Source organism: Mustela putorius, unplaced genomic scaffold, assembly GCF_011764305.1.
Source record: "Mustela putorius furo isolate JIRA1106 unplaced genomic scaffold, ASM1176430v1.1 tig00000056_pilon_pilon_pilon, whole genome shotgun sequence".
In the NCBI taxonomy this organism is placed as follows: Eukaryota; Metazoa; Chordata; class Mammalia; order Carnivora; family Mustelidae; genus Mustela; species Mustela putorius.
The window spans coordinates 7,886,519-7,910,457 of record NW_025421263.1 but is presented as its reverse complement, the minus strand read 5'-3'; the positions used below and the strand labels follow the sequence as shown (position 1 = coordinate 7,910,457).

Here is a 23,939-nt window from a genome sequence, read left to right as displayed (position 1 = left end):
CCAGACATAATGGGAAAAAGGCAAGAAAACATGTGTATGTATAATGAGTTGGTTATTAGTTTACTTTACACAGGTGATATGCACATCATATGTGTATACATATAGATGTGCCTGTACATGGCACATGTGTGTATGTGTATATGTTTGTACATCCTGTATAAGCCTGAAAAAATACAGATGATAAATTCCAACTTAACACCAGTGTCTAGAGGTAGGTGGGTGGCTGGGGGCATGTCATAGGGAACCTGGAGATGATAGAGGAACAAACTAAAAAAGGAAAAGATTTAAAAAAATGAGTGTTTAAAAAATGTGTGAATGATACCATATTTATGCATTTATATGAAAAGTATAAATGCATGTACGTTTGATATTTAAAAAGTAGTTGGAATGATCTGCCAAGTGTCATAAGGTAGATAGTGACTAAGTCAAGAATGGAATCCAGATTGTTGTGATGCCACAGCTATGGCTCTTTTTAGTACTACAAGCTTTCTTAGTTTATAAATATGGCTCACGATATCAACAAAGATATGTTGGTTAGTAGAGAGATAGGGCACAGCAGTACAATACTCTAACAATCCTAAAAGCTTAAAAAATAAAAGTTAATCATTTTCTAAAATTTTCACTAGCCTTTCCTTTACATAGCAAGGTCACTATCAGTGGTAGGTATGAGGAAGTTCTTATTGACTGTATTTTTCCAATTCATACCTTTCCCATACCTTTTTTCTTGGGTTCTTGGATGGTAAGATCATGCAATATATTTTAGTTATCTGAGAAAATATTAGCTTCTTTATTTGTGTCCAAAATTCATCTCCTGAGTATATTCCTATTGAGAGCTTCTCTGGAAATTCTACTTGTAAAAGTAATGAATTATTTTTAGAAAGAAATAATTAGAAATTAGTCATGCATACTAAGGAATTAGAGAAAACTTACAACCATCTATTATGACCCCATGTTGTATAATGATAAAATATTAGGTAGGATTGTAGGTTCTTTGGACGTTAGGACACAACACACAGGCACTGGGATAAATGAAATGCAGAATTTTTTGTGACATCCAGATCCAAGTGAGTCAATTTGTCACACAGGGTCACAGAGGAGGTTGCCTGGGGACATGGCAACAGGAAGTGGGCATAAGAAGTGGCTTAAGTTTGAGAAGCAAGGTGGAGTTAGCTAGGTTGCAGGGACTCCAGATGAATTGGCTAATTTGAAAATTTTTCAGGGTTGCTGACATATAGGCTGTCTGGAGCTGTCTGGTTTCCTGGCCTGGGACAATTAGGGTGGGTACCTGTTGGTTCTGGAGTGTGAGAGACCCAGTAAAGGAAGGGGTTGGGGTAAGGGCTTCATCAACTGCTCAAGAAAGAGAACTGACTGGCCTCTAACCAGGGCCTCCAAACTGGGTCAAGATGACATTTCAAAATAAAACTATATTATACCTCGTAAATGTCCAAAGCATGAGAATACTTCCCAAAGAAAAGTCCATTTTAGTCTTTCCTAATCTTTGATTCCTCTATCAGTATCATTCTTGTCTTTTTGGGCTAACAACCAATTCCTTCCTTCCTTCCTTCCATCAAGATTTTGTTTATTAATTTGACACGAAGAGAGAGAGAGCACAAAGAGGGGGAGAAGCAGGCTCCCTACTGAGTAAGGACCCCGATGCGGGACTCGATTCCAGGACCCTGAGATCATGACCTGAGCCAAAGGCAGACGCTTAATTGACTGAACCACCCAAGCACCCCTATCAACCAATTTTAATAATAAGTTTCATTTGCATAAATTTCTGTGACTAAACAATAGGAAAATGTTTGTATCTTTGGTGATAGATAGTAGGCTCCTCCTACTCCACCATCTTCCCTGGAAGAGCCGGGTCTGCAGTTTTGTAATCAAGTAGACATCATAACACCTTTGAACACTAGGTATCATCTCTCCATTTCACAGATGAGGGAACTGAAGCATACAGACATTAGGTCATTGGCACATGTCACATATCTAATAAACAACAAGGCAAAGCTTTTCACTATAGCGTACTCCTGTCATGCAAAAGAGGGGAGCCATTTTTATTTTTATAGCTCCATACTTGTTTTAAAATATTGGGAAAGGTCTGAAAAGCATGTCCAGTTTGTAATTTCACATATATTATTGCCAAGTTTTATAATGAATTAATTTTAAAGATAACTATTACACAACTAATTGTACAAATGGTATGTGGACATGACAACATATTAGGACTAAGTTTGCTTGAACTTTTTGCTCTTTCTTAGCTTCTTTTTTTTTTTTTTTTTTTACTAATAACTTTGTGTTACACAGTTACCTATAGGATAAAATCCAAAGTTTGAAGTTATACTACGTAGTCTAGCTCTATCCAACTGATCTCTAAATCTCTCTTCCTGAGAACTGCCCACTGGAGGTCAGGAAGTTGACTCACTGTACTTGAAGGATGTGATGGACATGGGTCAGCTGAATGCCCACCAAACTCTTTCCGCCTATTTTTCTATTTCAAGAGCTAAACTGTATCACTTCTACTGTGATGCCAAATAACACAGACGCAGAAGCTCTAATCTCTCTTTTTAAAATGAAAAAGTGCTCCGTATCACTCGGCATCAGGGAAATACAAATCAAAGCCACAATGAGATATCACCTCACACCAGTTAGAATGGCTAAAATCAACAAGTCAGGAAATGACAGATGCTGGCGAGGATGCGGAGAAAGGGGAACCCTCCTACACTGTTGGTGGGAATGCAAGCTGGTGCAGACTCTGGAAAACAGCATGGAGGTTCCTCAAAATGTTGAAAATAGAACTGCCCTATGACCCAGCAATTGCACTATTGGGTATTTACCCTAAAGATACAAACGTAGTGATCCAAAGGGGCACGTGCACCCGAATGTTTATAGCAGCAATGTCCACAATAGCCAAACTATGGAAAGAACCAGGATGTCCATCAACAGATGAATGGATCAAGAAGATGTGGTATATATACACAATGGAATACTATGCAGCCATCAAAAGAAATGAAATCTTGCCATTTGCGACAACATGGATGGAACTAGAGCGTATCATGCTTAGCGAAATAAGTCAAGCAGAGAAAGACAACTATCATATGATCTCCCTGATATGAGGAAGTGGTGATGCAACATGGGGGCTTAAGTGGGTAGGAGAAGAATCAATGAAACAAGATGGGATTGGGAGGGAGACAAACCATAAGACAAACCTTAATCTCACAAAACAAACTGAGGGTTGCTGGGGGGAGGGGGTTTGGGAGAAGGGGGTGGGATTATGGACATTGGGGAGGGTATGTGCTTTGGTGAGTGCTGTGAAGTGTGTAAACCTGGTGATTCACAGACCTGTACCCCTGGGGATAAAAATATATGTTTATAAAAAATAAAAAATTATAAAAAAAGAAAAAAAAAGACAAAAAATCAATAACTTATAAGGTATATCTCTATATTCTGGGTAATCAGTGAGTGTTTATTATGCACCTTTGGTATGTGAGACACTATATTAACGTCTTTGAGCACTGTCTTCTTGGCTTCATACTCTTATAATTGAGGGGCATGAGCTCTACATGTGAAAAGTGAACTTACAAAAAAAGTGGTGGTCGAGTCCATAATGGTCATTATAAAAGGATAATAGTATGCACTGGAAATGTCACAATGTAGAATTAGATATGTGGATTTGCTGCTTATTAACAGCATATTAGTGTGACTTTGGGCAATTTATTAAAGTGTTCTGAAGATTTCTCCCTGTTAAATGGGGGAAATCTATCTTGCAGGGCTGTTGGAAATCATGAGATAATGTTTTGCTAAATGTTACATAAACTTATTAGCGACCTGTTAATATATCTATATATTGAAAGTTTTTATTTATTTAAGCAATCTCTATGCCTAAAGTAGGGTTTAAACTCATGATCCCAAGATCAAGAGACAGATGCTCTTTTGACGGAGCCAGGCAGGTACTCACCATGAGTGTATTTTTATTTGCCATAATGTTTTCTATGACAGAAGCATATATTATTAATAGGAATTTTGAGACTGAGTTATTAAAAAAACTGTTTTTCATGTTCTAGGCCTAGGAAAACAGTAAACTTATTTTTTTATTAAGTTTTAAATTTTGATTCCTGTGTAGTCAATATGCAGTGTTATATTAATGTCAGGTGTACAATATTGTGATGTAACACTTCTATACATTACTCAGTTCTCATGATATGTGTACTTGTCATCTGTTTCACCCATCTCCACCACCCCTCTGGTTTGTTTTCTATGTTTAAGAGTCTGTTTCTTTGTTTCTCTCTCTCTCTCTTTTTTCTTTATCTGTTCATTTGTTTTGTTTCTTAAATTCCACATATGAGTGAAATCATATGGTATTTCTCTCTCTCTGACTTATTTAGCTTAGCAATATACTCTCTAGCTCCATCCCTGTCTTTGTAAATGACCATAGTTCATTTTTTTAATGGCTGAATAGTGTTCCATTTTATATATATGTACCACCTATTCTTTATTCATTCATCAAGACACTAAATTTAATATAGACAAAATAGAGTATTGCATAATCACAAAATTCTCCCTTTGGAATTATTAAATAAGAAACTATTAAATATGAAAGAACCTATTAGAAAAGACTAATTTGTCCCACCAGATTCCAAGACTTTTTATAAAGTAATAGTGATTAGCTCAACATGGTTTTGATATTGGGAGATGCAAATAGGCCCCACATATGCATGCATGTATACACTCACAAACATACCCCTACCCCCCACACACCCTTTCACATATACATTTACAGAAACTGGGACTCTAACAAGGTGGCACTGTATACGATTGGTGGAAAAAGACTATTATACAGGGTGGACAATTGGTAACCAGATGGGAAAAAATAGTTTAGATACCAACATTGCACTCTCTGTAAAAACAATTAATAATGTTCTGGTAGATTATAGATATAGATTGTGAAAATCTAAATCTTAAAACTTTTGAAAGGAAATATAGAAGACTATCGATATGACATTAGGATAGAATTTGGAAAAACACAAAGCAAAATAGGCCTAAGATAGGAATAGACAATTCACAAAAGAGGACATATATTTGGTCTATAAACATATGTAAAGATGTTCAAACTCTCAGTAATTTGCAAAATGCACCCATAATTAGAAAAAAATTAAAAGTTTAATTATATTACCTATTGTTGATGATGTGAGGTGAATGGGAACTCTGACATTGCTTGTGGGAATGTAAATTAGCACAACAATTTTGGAAGATAGTTTTATGATGTTCAATAAAATCGAAGTGCACATACCCTGCAGATTGGCAATTTATATCTATATATTAATTCTTATACATGGACAAGGCGACATGAGCAAGTGTGTCTATTCCAATGTTGTTCATAATAGTAAAAATGATAAATGTGGAATCAGCCAAATTATCAGTAGAGAACTGAATAAGTAAACTCTAGTTTTACTGTGAAGGGTTTAGCTGAAAGAAAAGGTGAAATAAAGAAACAAAGTTATCAAAATGGCTAAATCTCAGTAATGTTAGGAAAAAAGCAAACCACAAAATGATAATTGAGTGTGATACAAATTCTACAATAAATTCTATAGCATTTAAAAATGTATACATAGTTTATGGATATATACTTGCACATAAAATGTGTTTGGAATGATACAATCAAACTTTAGTTTCATGTTATATCTGGGGATGTTGGAGAATTAGCTGGGATGGAATCTTAGTTGTTTCAAATGTTTTATTCCATAATAGAGGGATTCTGAAACAAATAAGGAAAATATTAATTTTTCCTTATTTGCCTTTCTCTGACTTATTTCGCTTAACGTTATACTCATTAGCTCCATCCCTGATGTTGCAAATGGCAGTATTTCATTCTTTTTATGTATGAATAATATTCTGTTGTATATGTATGTACCACCTCTTCTTTATTCATTCATCAAAATGTTAAATTTAATATACTCAAAAGAGAGTATTTATTTATACTCCTTCTTATAGGAGTATAAATAAATAGCAAGGAGTATAAATAATCTTTTTTACTATTTTGTTAAATGCTTTTCTTTTGTATATGTCACAATTTTTTTATGATCTATTAATTCTACTCCTAGTTATTACCTAGGAGAAATGAAACACATATTCACAAAAGACCTATATAATTGTGTTCATGGCACTTTTATTCTTTTTAAAAAATACTTAAAAAAAGATGGTATTTATTTATTTGGAAGAGAGAGAGAGAGAGCAAGAATGGGGAAAAGGGCAGAAGGAGTAGACTCCCCATGGAGCAGGGAGACTGGTACAGGGCTTGCTACCTGGACCCTGAGATCTTGACCTGAGCTGAAGGTAGATGCTTAATCTAGTGAGCCACCCAGACACCCCTGGCACCTTTATTCCTAACAACTCTAAACCTGAAATAATACAAACGTCCATCAACAGGGGGAATGGTAATCATATAATGAAATGCTACTCAACTATAGGAAGAAATGAACTGCTGCCACACATAATAACATGGAGGAATCTATAATATCTTATATTTACCTAAAAAAAAAAGACACAAGGAAGCCGCATTGTAAGATTCCATTTATACACAGCAGAGTTGGCACAGTATTTGAATAGCCCAGTGCAAAATGAAAATGGGGAGCATTGTTCATAAAGCAGGAAAAAATGTCATTAAAGGTACTAAGACATAAAGTTTTTTCTTCCTTCCAAAGTCTTTTGAATTATGATGGCATTTTTAATTTTTTTTAATATGAATATTATAAACATATTTTTATCCCCAGGGGTACATGTCTGTGAATCACCAGGTTTACACACTTCACAGCACTCACCAAAACACATACCCTCCCCAATGTCCATAATCCCACCCCCTTCTCCCAAACCCCCTCCCCCCAGCAACCCTCAGTTTGTTTTGTGAGATTAAGGTTTGTCTTATGGTTTGTCTCCCTCCCAATCCCATCTTCTTTCATTTATTAATTTGTTTTTTAATGTTATTCTCGACAAGGAAAAATTAAAAATTAAAATCATTATATTTAAATTTAATATTAAATATTAAAATTTATTGGTCATCCTTATATTGTGCAATGTTAGTTTTAAATGCAAATGTAAGAACATTTATCTTGTATGCAGAATAACTAAAATCACACGATTCATATTTTGTAGCTCATGCATACATATGTATTTTGCTCTTATCCAAACAGTGAAAGTTCTGCACAAAACTCATAAAAGTGTTTTTATTTCATGGCGTGATATATAAACATTCTGCCAATGTTCTGTCACTTCTGCTTACTGGTGAATAAAGCATGAAGGGTAAAGGAACTATGGCTTATGCTATCTTTCCTTTCTTTTTATATCATCATTTTCAGCATAAGTGATCACAACTAGCAAATGATAGGTTAGGGCTCCTTGGTCATTAGTGTTTCTCAGAACCCTATTGCTTTCTTTTTGTGTTTGAAGCAAGTTCTGACTGGAATGGACAGTGACTTCTACGGCTAGTGGTGACCATGCTTTTTCATTCCTAGAGGTGACATGGTTACCTCACACTGAGTCTAACTGAACCTAACTCATCATTTGTCTTCTGGAATTCTGTTCTTGTGGGACATTGTAAAGCCCATGTGTGAATGGGACAACAAGGAACAGTGGAGCACACCATTGCTACTTTGTCTAATCAGACTCAACTTACAAGCACAAGTTCAAAGATAAAGTTTTTAAGAATTTCAAGAAAATAATAATAACAGACTAAATATGAGGCCCTTTTGAGCACAGTTACATGTGTTTGCATTTCAGTTAATATATAGTCACATTTTTTTGAAACTCAGCAATTTATTGTGTGTAAACTGTGCAATTTATTATGTGTAAATTGTAAGTAAATAAAAAAAAGACACCCCTCCCCCAGTTTTCTCCTAAATTTAAATTACAAAAGATTTTAATACTTTGATTTAATTTTCCTGATGACTAATCAGATACTAAATGAAATTAAATTGATTAAGTAATCAATAGACTAGTAGATTAAATTGATTAGTTACCAACCTCGTCCTCCATTTCTCCCAGCTCTGTGACCTACTTCAATAGTTGAGAATGGAGAACTATTACACAGTCACAGAAGGTGATTTTTTTGTCTTGTTCCATACTTTTCTTCCTTCCTTTCTTTCTTTCTTTCTTTTTTTTTTTAACAAAGAAAGCATAATTATCCGTTTGAATAGTATAATACATGAAAAAGAAGATTATAATGATCAGGCTACAATTTCAACAAAAAAGAAGTATTTCTTGCTTCTTTTGAGTCTTCTGAAATACCTAATGTGTCTGCAATTTATGAGGAATTTACATTTATTATTCTCTATGACAGTATAACTCCTAGAGAGAAAAGTCTTTGATAGGGATCATGATATTTTGCCTCAATGTACTCACTTGTTCTGGTCAAGGATGCAAATTGAAGGCTGTTTCCCTCAGTGCTATTATCATCACATGATTGTGAAGGACCAAAGATCAGTGTTGCCAGACTTTTGTTCACATTTAGTTATCACATTTGCAATGCAGTCCAGAGCTTGAACATACATACGTTCTTAAGATTTTATTTTACCATTTTCCCAATGACTAATATTCAGCAGGTTGGTGAATTATTTTTACATTTGTCTATAATACAAAAGCTAACATACTCTTTAATTTTTAGTTCGTGGAGGCAGTATTTGATAGAAGTACTTGGTAAAGAGACTTATGAATACATTTTTTCTAAGTACTGTGTTATTTGTTCAGAGCTAATATTATTACCTTGAGTATTTGCTATATGTAAAAGGAAAAATCATTTTAAGAAAATACTACAAGTGGAAAAAATTTGCATGAAAAAGTTATTTTACAAAGCATATTGCAGTGTCTTTAAATGCTGCCTGTGTGAGATGATCCTCAGGCTAGGCGTACAGCCAGCAAAGTCAACAGCATTACAAGCTTGTCCAAAGGAAGAGAACAAAAACACGGAAAACATTTTCTGAATCTCAAGAATCATTACCAGATTTATTATTGTCTGAATTACTATTATTATTACTAACAATTCAGTTTGTTCTTTTTTCTGTTTGAAAATTATACTGTATAGTTGAAGATGTTTCTCCTTTTTTTCTGAATCAGCATTTTGATCTTTTCACTGAATGGTTTATATTCTAGTCCCCCTGTGACTTAATTAAATGTTCATCCCTCTGTGCCAGCTCTTCTTTTTCTCTTAATTCGGTTTTATCATCCTTTCAACTATTAAGAGATTTTGTCTGCACAGAGCCTCAAGAATTGATTCTCTCTTCTCTGTGCCTACACTACACTCTTCTGTTTGGACTTCATTCTTTCCCTTTGACTTGAAATATCACACTACTTTTCTTCCCTGCCTTAGTTTCTCCTTTTCGGACTGTATCATTTGTAGTCCCAGCCAAACGCATCTGTGTAAGATGCAGTTTTGAATCTGTAACTTTTAAAGACTTCAGCTAATTGGTGGGAATGCAAGCTGGTGCAACCACTCTGGAAAACAGCATGGAGGTTCCTCAAAATGTTGAAAATAGAACTACCCTATGACCTAGCAATTGCACTACTGGGGTATTTACCCTAAAGATACAAACGTAGTGATCCAAAGGGGCATGTGCACCAGAATGTTTATAACAGTAATGTCTACAATAGCCAAACTATGGAAAGAACCTAGATGTCCATCAACAGATGAATGGATAAAGAAGAAGAGGAATATATACACAATGGAATACTATGCAGCCATCAAAAGAAATGAAATCTTGCCATTTGTGACGATGTTGATGGAACTAGAGGGTATCATGCTTAGTGAAATAAGTCAAGCGGAGAAAGACAACTATCATATGATCTCCCAGATATGAGGAAGTGGAGATGCAACATGGGGGGGCTAAGGGGGTAGGAGAAGAATAAATGAAACAAAATGGGATTGGGAGGGAGACAAACCATAAGTGACTCATAGTCTCACAAAACAAACTGAGGGTTGCTGGGGGGAGGGGGGCCGGGAGAGGGGGTGGGGTTATGGACATTGGGGACGGTATGTGCTATGGTGAGTGCTGTAAAGTGTGTAAACCTGGTGATTCACAGACCTGTACCCCTGGGGATAAAAATATATTATATGTTTATAGAAAATAAGAAATTAAAAAAAAAAAAGACTTCAGCTAAGACAGTCTGACAATGTGAGGAAACAAATATTAGCTGCTACTCTATCATTTGCATCAGATGAATTGGCCTTGCGATGTGGAGATGGAGAATTGACCTCATCTAGGGGTCTCAGTAGTCAACATCTTTCATAATATTGTCAGCCCATTTTGAATGGGAAATTAGAGCTGCAAGATTCCTTTGTGTCTTTCTGACCCCAAAGACACGTGTATTCCTCACCTTTACTCTCAAAAATAGTCCTTTATGACCATTTTATTAACATTGTGGGCTATATAAAAATTATGAAATATAATATGTAATACATTTGAGTAAACAGGAGAGGATCTGAAGACATTTGTATTGTGTTTAGTGAAAAGGTCACTTACATTTTTTATAAGATATTATTGTATACTTTGTAAATATTAGATATTGAATGTGCTTGAAATTTTTAAATAAAAATTTTCAAGTTTTTGTTGTTGTTGTTGTTAAAGATTTTATTTATTTATTTGAGTGACAGAGAGAGAGATCATGGGCAGGGGGAAAGGGTAGAGGGAGATGCAGACTCCCCACTGAGCCGGGAGCCCGACGCGGGACTTGACATGGAACTTGACGTGGAACTCGATCCCAGGACCCTAGGACTGTGACCTGAGCTGAAGGCAGACTCTTAAATAACTGAGCCATCCGGGTGCCCTCTTTCAGAGTTTTTAATGAGAAACTTGTATTTGCTTCTCTGAACGTAACAGTTTAATATTAGGTTTTATGCTTTTAATGGCTATATTTAATTTCTGATTAATAGTTTTGGACAATGATCTCTTCATTTTTCTTGGTTGTCACCATCAGAAAACAATTTTGTTTACATAGGTATGTGATTTTAAGCATTAAAGCCATTTGTAAACCGTTCAAGTAAAGCATTTGTAACAGTTGAAACTGTATTTAAAGCAGCTCTTCCTTTTTTCCTTCAGAGGTGAAACATCAATATTATTTTTAATAATTTTAATAATTAAGTAGATTTTGAATCTACTTAAACATTTCCATATCAGAATTTCAAAATAACAATGAAACTCTAATTTTCAGAATGTGGCAGCATTTTAGAGCCATTGCCTGAAGCTCGTTTGAATCACAAAAGGGGCAAATTAGCCACAAACCCATAGAAGCATTATGTATATATGAAGGCAGAGATTCAGAGCCACTGCCTTGGTGGTGCCTGCTAAGAATTTTGCCTGACTCCCTACCTCCATTCCCACCTCCCGCTCCTCAAGGATCCTTAGGGGTGCCTGCTGACCACCTTCACTACTTAGGACATGAACTCAAGCAGTTCTGTAGGCTCCTTGTCCTTAATGCGCAGCAACACCTGCCCTAGCTGGGGGCTGAAAGTGAGACGCCGATGCTGGACACCACACGCTAGCTAACCCCATGCAGAAGCAGCAGGGACTAACTGGCTCATCATGCTCACTGCTTGCAGCTGTGAGGGCTGCCAGGTCCATCCTCCACGCTCGAGGGCCACCTTAGAACCCCTGCACGGAGATGCTCATTGTCTGAGGCAACGGTCTAAGAGTCCTGGGTCATCCCAAATAGAGACAATTTCTCTCTTGAACTCCTGAACATTTGTACTTTTCCTCTTCTTCTTCCTCTCCTCCTCCTCCTTCTCCTCCTTCTTCTTCTTTTAAGATTTTATTTATGAGACACAGAAAGAGAAGAGAGAGAGAGAGAGACAGAGGGAGAGGAAGAGGCAGGCTCCCCACTGAGCGGGAAGCCCCATGTGGGACTCTATCCCAGGATCCTGGGATCATGACCTGAGCCAAAGGTAGATGCTTAACCAACTGAACCACTCAGGCGCTCACATTTTTACTTTTCATGGTTTTCTTCTCACTCTCATGTTTTATAGTAAAATCATTTTATTCTTCCTAAAAGAAAACAAATCTGTTTGAAGACTGAAATGCTGACTTAATCCTTTTGTATCCTTGGACACTGAATCTGTAACATACTTAGCACTCAATGAACATTCGTTGAATTGTCTTGAACATAAATACTGAAATAAAATCTCTAAGAAGTTTAGTGACTAGCTCAAGGTTATGATGGGAAGTTAGTTAATCTATTGTTAATCTGTCAGTTAAAAACCAAGGAAAATTTGGTTTTTATAATTTGTTTTATAATGTAGGGCAGAAAAACAGAATGGAGTATTCATTTACCTTTTTCTTCAGAGATAATGCTGAGATAGTTTTGCGATTAGGTTTGTGAACCTTCAAATTCAAAAGACTTTTAGGTTTTGTTGTAGTTTTTAAACCAGAGAAATCATGTATATTTTTCTGTAAATTAGATTTTTTTTCATGAAATTCCAATATCTGAAACATAAAAATGGAGCAGCCTTGTATGATGTCCCAAACCTGACCTTCCCCCACCAACCTGTGGGCTGTCCGGCACCGCTGGGGATCTGAGGCTCCATGAAACACAGCATAAAAACTGCCACCACAGCATTTCCCCATGTGAGGGCTAAATGTCAGTGTGTAAAGACAGGGCATGTCAGACATGCAGAATCTCATGTGCCATTCTGGCCCTATTGAATCAAAATCTACTTTTTGGAAGATTCCCAGGGGATTCTTACATGTACTGCCCTTTGGAAGCATTCATTTGGAGGTTTTGAAAAGGGACTGAATAAGAATTTATGTAGGATAGACAGGGGAAGTAGGATCAAATAAACTAAATCCATGGGAGAGAATTGTGCTGGAATCACCTTTACTGTATGATTCCAGGTGAGGTTTGAGCAGAGGAGAGATGGGTACGAGATTTGGAAGGTAGAGATTTTGTGAGTCCCGGTTGGTTTTCATGCGTTCTAGTTTTTCCTTGATTTCTCCAGCTCTGCAGTATGATTTTCCCCTTGCCTCTGACCTCGCTAACCTATAACAACCTGGGCCTGGCCAGCCGATACAGACAGAGCAGGCCGGCATAGACTTCTTCACCAACTCTCCCTGTCGTTCTGGGTTTGGGATGCTTCTTTCATTCTCCAGCTACCCGCTTCTGGAGTTTTCTTTCCCCAGCTTCCCCCACAATTAAATTTCAATCTCTGAAACAAAGCCCTTATTCCATATTAGCCATTGTGGTCTTTGTTTCCCGATTAAACCCTGATACGTGTATCGATTCCACTGATGATTGCTGATGTGCTGCCTACAGGCGTGGCTTATTCTGTGTGTGTGTGCAATTGCATGTTAAATATTTTATTTATGCATTTATGTATTTATTTTCGAGGGAGCACACACAAGCAGGGGAGAATGGGGAGAGGGGCAGAGGGCCAGGGAGAAGCAGGGAGCCTGATGGGGAGCCGAATCCCAGAGCCCTGAGATCATGATCTGAGCTGAAGGCACTTAACTGACTGAGCCACTCAGGCACCCCCCCGCCCACGTGTTCTTTATAGTTTCTCTCTGTCAACTCAGCTGAAGGTTTTCTTGCGGCCTTGAAAGAGGAAGTACTTTTTCTAGAAAAACTTTAAAACTTTGATATGCTTAAAACAGTTGTTCTTTTTTGGTTTTTTAATGAGGCACAAAGGTGCCTCATTAAGATGCTATTTAATGCCTTTCTATATAATTTCATAAAGATAAGTAAAACAAACAAACAAAAACCCAAAACAACCCTAATCAAGAATACTAAATAAAAGAAGAAAGCTCAAGAGAGATAGGCTACTAAGAGAATGAGGACAAGGGTTATTGGAAAATATAATAGGATAATAATAGACGAAAGTTGTTTTGTACCAAGATGCTAGTCATCCTGTTGAGTCAGTCTCTCATCTTTTCCTTTAATTTTTTTTTTTTTATCTTTACCAGTTAACCATTTTACATTAACCAAACGTGAGTTTCAAGTAACTAGAGGACATAGGATTCTCTGTTTTCCTGTTTTAAGTAATGTGAAATTTGGCAGGAAAATGAGACCATTTTTATACCTTCACCCCAAATACTCTGTTTTGTATCTTAGGAATCTTTTTGTATCTTAAGTTGAATCATAAGATGGAAACAAAAGACACTAATAGTTTCTCTTCCTTATCATGAAGTCTATTCAATCTGAAGCCAACTCTTCTTTGCTTCTGGAATTCATTCAGATTTCCAAATTTTCTTTTCTACCCTTGGCCAGAGTATTCAGCAACTCCTTTCTTCAGATGTAAGGTTATTTTATTTTATTTTTTTTACAGTAAGTCTAATAGGCTTGAATTAACTCTTGTCTATTTCAGGCAGTTACTTTGGAAGTCATGTATTTAATATTTTCCAGATCTTTAAAGTAGAATAATACAGATTGTATTGATAATACAGAATGATAATAATACAGAATGAGTGTTTATCTCACTACTTTTTAACCAATACATACCTTGCTGGTGGTACTCAAAAAGTTCTTGGAGCACTGCTCTCCCTCTGCTCGAATGAGAGCCCCATGAAGCCCCAGATTTTGATTTGTTCACTGTTGGATCCACAGTGCCCAGACAGTGCATGGCACACCATAGATGTTAGACGAAGATTTCCTTGGTTGTTTGCCACACATACCATTATACATAGTCAGGCTTGAAAACAAATGTCCACAACCTGTTAAGGGAGTCAGGGCAAGTTTTATGGAGGACGAAGCATTGAAGGATTGCTGGTTCCTAATCTGTTGATTTGCATGATTCAGGAAGTGTTCATTGTGTACTCTTTTGCCTGAATTTTAAGTGTGTTTGCACTGTTTGCTGTGGCAGGGTGAATAATGCCCCCCCCCCCAACCAGATGTCCATGTTCTGATCCCTGGAACTTGTGAATGTTACCTTATATGGCAAAAGGATTTTGCAGTTGCGATAAATGGAAGATCTCAAGGTGAGACCATCCTGAATTATGGGATGGGCCTAATGTCTCACCAGCATCCTATTAAGAGGGAGGCAGGAGATCAGTGTTGATTAGTGATGTGGCTATGCAAGCAAGTAGCTGGCGTGAAGTAGCTACAAGCCAAGCCGTGTGGCAGCCTCTAGAAGCTGGAAAGGCTTGGAACAGGATTCTCTTCTAGGACCTCCAAGGGATACCAGCTCTGCCAACATCTGGATTTTAATTCTCTGTAATTTTTTTTTCTTTCAGACTGCTAAGTTCTAGAACTATCAGAGAATAAATTTTCATTTTTGTGTTGTTTTAAGCCACTAAATGTGTGGTAATTTGTTACAGCAGCGGCAAGGAAACTACCACAGTGACAATGCCTTTTTTCTTTGTGGTCATGTGGTTTCTTTATTTTGAGAGTGATCTTTGTAACTTTTTGTAACTTTGTTACTTGTTTGGTTGTCCTTCAATTTGCAAGTGAAATAAAATTTTATAAAGCCAACAATTAATTGGTGATTTTCCTTCCAGCACCCTTTGTTTCTTATTCTGAAATTCTTCAAAGTTTAATGAAGGTCACTTCAGTATAAATTGATTATAGTTTATTTTTAAAAATTAGAAATACAGGGTGATCTCTTAATTGAGGAACACATATACTCACTAATTATTTCCATAATGACATTCCCTTTATTATCTCCCTTATGCCTTACAAAAAACTCCTTTGACATATATATTAGCCTTTTCATTTTTCAGATGAGGAAATGAGTTAAGGGAAAGTAACTTATCTTGCATAGGGTGAAATTGGGTGAAGTTAGTAGGTAACTTAGAAGAAGTTATTTGAGTTCAGATCTACCTGACTCTGAAGGATGCATTCTTATGCATTATTTTATTCTGAAACCACTGGTAAAATATAATTTAAATTCAGTAAGGTGAACTTTTAATATACAGTTGACCTTTGAACAACATGGGGGTTGGTGATACCAGTTCTCGTCGAGTTGAAAATCCACTTACGACTTTTGAGTCCCCCGAAACTTTACTAACTTACAGCTTACTGTTGACAAGAAGCCTACCAATAGCATAAACTGTTGATTAACACGTATTTTGTATGCTGTATGTATTATATACTATATTCGTATAATAAAGTAAGCTAGAGAAAAGGAAAACACTTATAAGGAAGGGAAAATACATTTGTAGTATTATATTTGTTTTTTAAAAATCCATATGTATGTGGATTTGGGCAGTTCAAACCTGTGTTGTTCAAGGGCCAACTGGATTGCCTTTTGTTTGAGAAATAGAAGAGAATGCCAGAAATTGAAATCTGAATTCTCCTTCATAGGAGAGGAACACTGTCCTACAAACAAGGCTCCTGATACACATGTGTGTTGGCATGAGGTTTAGGTCATATGGACCAGACTGAGCTAGGTACAGGGCTTTTAGTAGAGCATAGTAAGAGACAGCAATTCATGGGGATAACCACATCAGATTAAAGACGTGGTAAAGAACGAAGGAGTTAAGCATGAAGATGAGTATTTTCATGCATCAGACTGACAAATAGATAAGTCCCTTGATGGCAACTCTGTGAAAAAAATGGACAGCATAAGTTGATAAACTGTTTAGAGGCCAAATGGGTAGTGCTATATCAAAATGTAAAATGTGCTTACTTAGATCTATAATTTTTTTACTGAATTTGGATTCTTTTGGGTTCTTCAAAGGAGCAGAGAGTCTAAGGCCAATTTTTCCCCACAGTGGAGACAAACCCCTTCTGATGCCCCATGCATGAGGAGGTGTTGCACTCTGGCCGATGGGAGCAGACACTACTCCAGGTCCTGTGAGTGTAGAGAGGGTTGTTCCCTCTAATTCCTCCATGTGGTTCTTTCCCTGGCCTGACACTGTATCCTCACATGCAGGTGCTGGCCAGTACTTGGCTGAGTACTTGTGGAGGTCCATCTGCACATTCCCGGATTTCTCTCTCTAGGCAGCATTAACTCTCTATATTGCTTTTTCTGGCTTCTTTCATCTCCCCAGAGTCTTGCTTGCATCTCCCTGTCTCAGGGAGTCCTTGTCTTAGGTTGGGCTTCAGGGAATGGAAACTCTTAAAGCAGTAAACTGGGACAGTCCTGGTGTCATTATCTCTTAAGGATTACTTCCTTCACTGTCTGAGGTTCAATGTCTTTAAAACCATAGTTCAAATATTTCATTTGGTATTCTTGGTTGCTCCAGGCAGGAGGATAAATCTGATCTGTTATTCCGTCTTGACCAGAAGCTGAAGATTATTGCTTTCGTCCATCCATCCATTTATGTATGTATGTGTGTGTTTATTTATTCAAATTGGCATGTCTATAGTATTTCCATTAGAAAAACATGACCTATTAAAATTTTGGTCCACTTTCTTCTTCTACCATTCAAACTCAACACTTTAATTTTACTCAAGTAAAAGCAGAATTACATAGCTGGTGGGAAAACGAAATATTTCATCTCATTAAATTAACAGGATTTAATTAATTAGGTGTGCTCTTTATTATCTATCAGGAACAGTGACTCATCTCTCTTACATGCTATTTCCCTTTACCTTTATTTATTTAGGTAAGTATGTAAGGAGTGTCTCCTTTCCCACACCAGTAACATGAGTGTGTGTCTGCATGATTTATAACACTATACCTGGATTTGTCATCTCATCTTCAGTTCATGCTCAGTTCCCCTTATTATATGGCATTTCCACAATAACTTCCAATGTTTAGTCAGTCATACACTTTCCAACATCAACTGTAAAAAATTAAGTTGTTAATTTAAAAACATGATTATAATTCCAGACTAAATACCGCCAAACCCACTTCTCACGATGCCGTTGTGAGACGTCCTTGGTCACCCACTGCTTCAGTCTCCACGAGGCCCCCTTTGGGCAAAGCGGCAAGCTGGGCAGCAGCTCTCACAGGAAGATGACTCATGAAATGCTGTTTGTCCATTTCATCGGCCGTACCGAAGTCATTCATGTCAGCCAGCAAAACAGTTGTTTTCACCACATGAGTGAAGTCACAGCCTGCAGCTGTCCGAATTTCACCCGTGTTTATAGGAGCTTGTTTGGCTTCTGCTGCCGTCCCTCCTGGCACTAGCTATCCACATGAAGGGTCCATGCCTCACTGTGTTGAAATGTAAGTGGTCCTGTCCACTCACACAGCTTGACGGTAGGCATGAACCAAAGGCCCTGGGGGCTTTTGCAGTGCTGATCACCTGCCTTCCTTCCTTTCTCTCTCTTTTTTCTTTCTTCTCTCTCTCCCCTCCCCCTTCCTTCCTTCCTCCTTTCTTTTCTTTCTTCTTATTTCAGTTAGCTGCTGTATAGTACATCATTAGTTTTTTTTTTTTTAAGATTTTATTTATTTATTTGACAGCGATCACAAGTAGGCAGAGACGCAGAGGGCGGGCGGGGTGGGGGGGGGGAAGCAGGCTCCCTGCTGAGCAGAGAGCCTGATGCAGGACTCGATCCCAGGACCCTGAGATCATGACCTGAGCCAAAGGCAGAGACTTTAACCTACTGAGCCACCCAGGCACCCCCATCATTAGTTTTGATGTAGTGTTCAATGATTCATATGTAACACCCAGTGCTCATCATAGTACGTGACCTCCTTAAGTATTAAGGAGGGATGATCACCTTTCTGATCAAAGATGCCACAGCTGGCCCTTCCATCTTGCTGCCTGCCCCTCCAAGGGAACAATCCACTACACTGCCTGCTAGGACCTCACTGTTCAGGCTATTGCTTGTAAAAGCAGGATAAATATAAAGAGGGTAATTATCAACCAGAGTTTATTGGAAATAATTATTCATTGGCAAAAACTACTGTTTTTGGGGGCGCCTAGGTCCCTCAGTGGGTTAAGCCACTGCCTTCGGCTCAGGTCATGATCGCAGGGTCCTGGGATTGAGCCCTGCATCAGGCTCTCTGCTCAGTAGGGAGCCTGCTTCCCCTTCTTTCTCTGCCTGCTGCTCTGCCTACCTGTGATCTCTCTCTCTGTCAAATAAATAAATTAAAATATTTAAAAAATATTAAGAAAACACCCCATTGTTTTGCAGCCTCTTACTCTTTCAAGTTTGCCTTAATGACTTTTTCCTGGAGCAGAAGTTTCTTCTACTTGTGAAAGGGACATATTTTGGGGTGTTAGGGTATGGGGAGGGGTCATATTTGTAGTCGATTCTTCCTTGGTGTGTTCTACTTTCCAAAGGAGCAGTTCTAGTTAAGAGTCAATGCTGACAGGGTGGAAAGGGTACCGATGAGTTTTGGTTCTGTAATTCTCAGGGCATTATGCATTTTGTCTTATTTCAACATAACAGCTGCTACCTGAGACCCTTTAAACAAAGCCTAATTCCTTAAAGCATACATCTGATTCTTTCTCTGAGCAGTTTGACATAATCACTTCCCTTCAGGATGAACTGCTTCATGTAGTCTTTTTGTACAAATAGACCTCACTAACTTTTAGTACTTTTAAAAATCATATATCTTTTTTCAGCTTCAGAACAAGTCTAAATTCCTGCACAAATCAAACACCCAATATTTTATACTTCATTCTCATATCTCCATGCTGCCAATTTTCTGATAAGATTCATTTAAATTTCAGCTGGAATTAATGTCAGACACAAACAAAACGCACGTCCAGCTGGAATTAAAAGGTAATTTCTGATAATTTTTCTCTTTGAAAACTCTGGCCTTCTCTTTATTTCTCCCTCTGAAGATAAGAAGTAAGTTTTCTTTGAAATATCAGTCTGTGTTGTTGTGGGTTTAAATCAAACCTAGTTTTTGTCTTTTAGTATCATTGTAATTCATTGCAAAGCTATGTTGCATTTTAGATGCTTTTCCAAGTTTGTTTCAGGTATGACACTTTTCCCTTTGTCATACGTTAATGAAGCTAAGCTTCACATTTGGTTTGTGAAATTTATTTAAGGATGTAATAAGAGAAACATATAAACAAATCCCTCAAGTTTGTTACTGATCCAAGGCAATAAAAAAGATCTTGCTAATTTATAAAAAAAATTTTCAGATTGTTTTTTATCCAAAAGAAGAAGCTAGGCTCGTTAAAAGAAATAATAAACTGCCTTTTTAGTCAGCTACAAACTCATATAAACAAATCTAGTAAGGAATTAGTTTGGCAGGGTATGGTCAGATTTTTCTCTGGAAGATTTTCTTTTATTTCCACATGACAAACTTACATGTTAGTGAAGTTTGAGCAAATGTTTGAGGTGAAATGAACTGAAGGAACCCCTTGGCAGACAACATTACCTTCCTGTGACACCTTATGGTTGCATAAACTCTCCCTTTGGGGCTCATTTTCATGTGAGGACATCTGCTGGATGTCTGAGCCCAATCATGGGACTCGAACTGGAGAACCACATTGCAGACAAATATAACTCTATCTCTTATAAACAAATACTGGTTAGAATAGACTTCCAATATTTTGTTTTTCAAGAAGCATGCTTTGTTTCATTCGTGTTCTGGTAATCTGTTCCCCAGACATCTATGTTATTTTAGTCTCTGCCTGCCAGAAACCCTCTTGACCAGTAAGGGGAAATTTTTTCTGCTGAAGTCTTCAGGTTGCTTTGTTTCATTTTGTTTTGTTTTTTTACATAAAATTACTTGTTGTCACTAAATTCTTGAGTCTTATTTTTTCCAGTAATTTATATCAGATACAGAGAGAACCAGGTTTCTTAATGGAAGTATTTAAGTAGTTAAACACATTTTGTTATGGTTTCTTAATAAGAGCTTTACAGTGGGGCAGTACTACCCTTAGAACTGGGTGACTGGAGCCCCCACTCTGGGTGTCCCGTCCTTCAGACACCACTGCCTCACTGGGCTGGGCTGGACCACCTGCAAACCAGAAGCTTCATTCTCCTGCCTCCCCCATTCCCATACCCACTCCAGTTCTTGGGGACCACAGGATTTCCCGTGCAAATGCATGGGCTTTCTTTCATACCCCAAGCCTGCTTTTAATGGTTGTGCAGCCATCTTCCCTAAAGGGGTCACCTTAACCCCACCTGAACTCCAGTTGTTCGCCCCTACAGCTGAGGGGAATGTGATTAGAGCATGGGAATGTGGACTGGCTTCTTCCCAGATGTGCACTGAGGCCCCTTGGGATATCAGGTGGGTCCTGGTGGTGGTGGGTTGGAACGGCAGGGACATAGGAACCTTAGTTTGTGTTTTTCCTGGGCTGTAAATGATAAAAGGATGACCTTGGACAGAGAAGGAAGAAGTCATAAAAAACTGAACATTAATGGTTTTTTTTTGAAGACAATTTATATGCATATATGTATCTATGTGAGTACAATGAAAAGATGACAAATCTATTGTCAAGGGCAAGGGATCTTTAAATTATATGGACTAATTTGTTCTGGTTTCTCCTTTCATCTGTGTACCTTTTTTCTAGGTCTTGGAGACCCCAAGAGTCTAGTTGAGGCGAGGAAGAGCAGAAGACATGCTGAATGACCATTGCTGGTCTCAGGTCACCAACCAGTTGGAGCAGAGGTGAGACTGGCCATTAGTGGAAGTGGGAAACATCAAGGAATTAGCTAAGGCAATCAGGGATGCTACATTCATCAACTTGGAGAATGGCAGGCGCTCTTTTTACTTTACTTTTTTTTTTTTTTTTTAATTTTCAATTCGGTTATCCAACATATAGTACATCGTTAGTTTCAGTTGTAGACTTCAGTAATTCATCAGTTGCATATAACACCCAGTACTCATTACATCACATGTCCTCCTTAATGTCAGTCCCCCAGTTACTCCATCCCTCTGCCCACTTCCCCTCCAGCAACCCTCAGTTTGTTTCCCATAGGGAGACTCATGGTTTGTCTCCCTCTCTGATTCCTTCCCATTCAGTTTTCCTTCCCTTCCCCCTATAATCCTCTGTGCTATTTCTTAGAGTCCACATATAAGTGAAACTCTAGGATAATTGTCTTTCTCTTATTGACTAATTTCAATCAGTAATACCTTCCAGTGCCACCTACATCATCGCAAATGGTAAGATTTCATTTTTTTTAAATTAATTTTTTATTTTTTATAAACATGTATTTTTATCCCCAGGGGTACAGGTCTGTAAATCACCAGGTTTACACACTTCACAGCACTCACCAAAGCACATACCCTCCCCAATGTCCATAATCCCACCCCCTTCTCCCAAACCCCCTCCCCCCAGCAACCCTCAGTTTGTTTTGTGAGATTAAGAGTCACTTATGGTTTGTCTCCCTCCCAATCCCATCTTGTTTCATTGATTCTTCTCCTACCCACTTAAGCCCCCATGTTGCATCACCACTTCCTCATATCAGGGAGATCATATGATAGTTGTCTTTCTCTGCTTGACTTATTTCGCTAAGCATGATACGCTCTAGTTCCATCCATGTTGTCGCAAATGGCAAGATTTCATTTCTTTTGATGGCTGCATAGTATTCCATTGTGTATATATACCACATCTTCTTGATCCATTCATCTGTTGATGGACATCCTGGTTCTTTCCATAGTTTGGCTATTGTGGACATTGCTGCTATAAACATTCGGGTGCACGTGCCCCTTTGGATCACTACGTTTGTATCTTTAGGGTAAATACCCAATAGTGCAATTGCTGGGTCATAGGGCAGTTCTATTTTCAACATTTTGAGGAACCTCCATGCTGTTTTCCAGAGTGGCTGCACCAGCTTGCATTCCCACCAACAGTGTAGGAGGGTTCCCCTTTCTCTGCATCCTCGCCAGCATCTGTCATTTCCTGACTTGTTGATTTTAGCCATTCTGACTGGTGTGAGGTGATAAATCCTTGAGGAGAACACAGGCAGCAACCTCTTCGACCTCTCCCACAGCAACATCTTCCTAGGAACAACGCAAAAGTCAAGGGAAGCAAGGGCAAAAATGAACTATTGGGATTTCATCAAGATCAAAAGCTTTTGCACAGCAAAGGAAACAGTTAACAAAATCAAAAGACAACTGACAGAATGGGAGAAGATATTTGCAAACGACATATCAGATAAAGGACTAGTGTCCAGAATCTATAAGAACTTAGCAAACTCAACACCCAAAGAACAAATAATCCAATCAAGAAATGGGCAGAGGACATGAACAGACATTTCTGCAAAGAAGACATCCAGATGGCCAACAGACACATGAAAAAGTGCTCCATATCACTCGGCATCAGGGAAGATTTCATTTTTTAACATGACTGGGTAATATTCCATTATATATATTTGATATATATATCATATATACACACACACACATTGTATATACATGATACAGATAATGTGCAATATATATATATAATATGTATTTTATATATATTCTTCACTCATTCATCTGTCAATGAACATCTGGGCTCTTTCCATAGTTTAGCTATCATGGCCATTGCTGCTATGAACATTGGGGTGCAGATGCCCCTTTAGATCATTACATTTGTATCTTTGGGGTTAATACTCAGTGGTACAATTGCTGGGTAATAGGGTAGCTCTATTTTCAACTTTTTGAGGAACATCCATGCTGTTTTCCAGAGTGGCTGCACCAGCTTGCATTCCCACCAATAGTAGGAGAGAGTTCCCCTTTCTCCACTTCCTCATCCTAGGAGACCTTCTGTCATAATGGGGAACTGGGTTTACTCTCTTGCTTAAACAACAAACACTGGAAAAAATATGTGAAACAATGGTTTATCAAGACATGAAACATCAAACAACAAAGGCCAGGATTCCTTGAGAGAGGAGAAACAAATAAGGTGAGCCCTACAATTCTCCCAATTTACACTCGGAAGTTTCCAGGCCATGGCAGGAGGACGCTCCCCGATGGAAGTCAGTGGAACCCCTGAACTGATGAGGTGAAACTGAGAAATCAAATAGCCTAAGAGGCTAACCTATTTAAGGCATTATGCTTAGTGAGGTAAGTCAGACAGAAAGATAAATGCTGTATGATATCACTTACATGTAGAATAGAAAATAGCTGAATTTTTAAAATAGGGAGTAAAGTGGTGGTTGCTAGGGGCCTGGGATGGGGGAAA

General features: G+C 38.0%; 1 pseudogene; it reads right to left on the bottom strand.

Annotated features, from left to right (window-relative positions):
- Positions 1-17,767: 17,767 nt before the first annotated feature.
- LOC101685792 lies at positions 17,768-18,615 on the bottom strand (annotated as a pseudogene).
- Positions 18,616-23,939: the final 5,324 nt, after the last annotated feature.